Source organism: Alligator sinensis, unplaced genomic scaffold (genome assembly GCF_000455745.1).
Source record: "Alligator sinensis unplaced genomic scaffold, ASM45574v1 scaffold995_1, whole genome shotgun sequence".
Classification (NCBI taxonomy): domain Eukaryota; kingdom Metazoa; phylum Chordata; order Crocodylia; family Alligatoridae; genus Alligator; species Alligator sinensis.
The window spans coordinates 105,850-108,451 of NW_005842960.1; positions in this window are offsets into that span (position 1 = coordinate 105,850).

Genomic DNA, 2,602 nt, shown 5'->3' on the forward strand with positions numbered 1-2,602 from the left:
GCCCCCTCCGGTGTTGGCAGCTGGCGTGCCAATTCCTGCAGCGAGTGGGGGGCCTCGGCTTTGACTGGGAGCTGTTTCTGCTGGACTTCACCTTCCTGAATGGGGCGGTCCTTCCCCCGTTCTACCGCAGCATGATGCGGGCCTGGCGGGCTGCTTTCCATCTCTGTTCCCAGGCCAGGCACCTGCGGTTCCCACAACTGCTTTGGGAGCCCCTGGTCTACAACCTGGCCTGGCAGCATGTCGTACCGAGCCTGGCCTCCGCCAGCCTCATGGCTGCTCTCATCGAGGTGCACACCACCCACCTGGGGCACCTCCTGGACCCTGATCAGTCAGACTGGCTATCACCCAAAGCCCTGGCTGCCTGGCTGGCGCTGCGCTCCGTCCGCACCGTGGGCCGGCTTCTGTGGGCCGTTAGGGCCACCCTCCCGATGGAACCAGCGACAGCCCTGGAAGGCTATCTCCAGGCTCACCAGACCCTCCCCACCGTGGACGCTGCAGGTGATGCCTTCGCACCACTGCCAGTTATCCCACTGGTGCCCAGCGAGCTGGCTGAGCAGCTCAACATGCTGCTTAGGCTCCCTGTGCCCCCCAGCAGCAATACAGGCTGCCCTTTTGGCACTCTGCCCGGCAAAGGCCTCTGTGTGTGGGTGGTGCGCACCTGGCATGCCCAGGTGCTGTCCGGCTGCCCTGACACCATGTGGCGGTGGTGCCTGGCATGGTCCGGGACCCCAGCGTGGTGCACACTGTACAAGGCGCCCACCGCCAAGAAGACCAGTGACCTCCAATGGCGACTAGTGCATGGCATCCTGGCCACTGTCACCTTTGGGCACCACCTGGACCCAGTGGCCTCAGCAGCCTGCCCCTTCTGCCTGGGGGTGCTGGACGAGGACATTTTCCATACTTTCCTCGACTGCCCCCGGCTGCAGCCGCTCTTTGCCACCCTCGGAGCGCTGCTTCGGGCACTGAGCCGGGACTTCTTGGAGGACATCTACATCCACTCCTTCCCATACCGGGCAGCTGAGCGGGCCACAGTTAGCCTGGCCAACTTCCTGCTGGGCCAGGCCAAGATGGTCACCCTGAAAAGCCAGCGAAACTGGCTCACCGGGACCGGGATGGTCGACGCCCTGCAGCTCTTCCGCCTGCTGGTGCGGGCCCGTCTATCACTTGAGTCTGAGTATGCGGTCCTCCGGTGGATGGTGCCCACCTTTGAGGAACGCTGGGCCCTCAAGGGGGCACTGTGCCGAGTCGAGGCGGGATGCTTGCTCCTTGCCCTGTGACACCACCAGCTGCTCAAGGTGCAGAGACGCGTTCAGCAAGCCGAGACCTCAGACTTTGTTCATGCAGGCCGACCCCTGATTCCCTGAGGCCCCCCTGGGCGTCCCCACTGGCAGAACTGTATATCTGTAAATATTCCTTTTGTTCTTTGTGGTTTTGGTTTTTTTTGTCTAGAGTGTACGGGCAGGCCTTGCAGGCCATGAGCCCAGGCCTTGTCCATGAGGCCCAGATCTTTGGGCCAACCTGTACATAATCTCTACTGGCCCTGATTTGTCACCCTCCTTGGAATAAATGCCTCTTAAAAGTAAAAGTTAAATTATGTGATTAAAGTATTTGTTTGTTAATATTTAAGTTAACTTAGGTTATTAACATTTTTTTAATACAATGAGGTCTTCTGTGCGCTTGCTGAAACTGTGGAAAACAAAGAGGAATGGAAGATGAGCAGGAAAATAGTGGGGGCAGAGGAATTAAGTAGCAGTGGCTGAGGCTGGTCGGACTGCGGGAGTTTGGGGGGAAAAAGCTTAGGGGTCTGGGTGGAAAGAGACTGAGGCTGGCCTGGCCAGCTGGCTTGCTTTGATAAGCAGCAGGCAGCACTGTGGAGGTGGGTGGGGTATAGCGGCACTGTTGGGGGGAACACAGGGGCGAGGGTGCCCCCAACTCCGGGTAGGAGCAAGCAGGGGAAAAAAGTTTGGGGTCTGGGTGGAATGTGGCTGAGGCTGATAAGGACAGCCAGAAGCAAGGGGTTTGTGAGAGCCTGGAACATGGTTTTTTTGGAAATCTCATTTTTTTGTGAAAGCGTGGAACATGGTTTTTTTGGAAATCTCATTTTTCATTAATCTAAAATAAGCAATAAAATAATCAGTAAAAGTTTGCAAGATTAGCAACTGGCATCTGGTTGAATCAGTGCAGGAGAAATTAGATGAGTTTCCATGGATTTCCAAGTGAACCCAAGCAGCACCTGGTGGTGCAATAGTTGCAAAGCAGGGAAAATCACATTTCTGGGCATGAGTCAGATCCACGTTACAAATTTAAAATGATAAAAATAACCCTCATGGAAGAAATTTAGAAGTTAAAATTAAAACATGTTGGAGGTGTTTTAAATTGCCATGAACCCCCCCCCCCCCCAAAAAAAAAAAAACAACAAAAAAACAATAAAATCAGATGATAGCATGGATACACAGATGTGATTTAGATAGCTTAATGACAATTTTTGTCGCATGGACACAGGAAAAGTGTAACGTGGTAACAGGAGAGGTGTAACGTGGACAAGCACCCGTACAGTGTCCAGGAAATGTGTTACTCTGCGAGTCTCTGGGTGCGGTCAGCA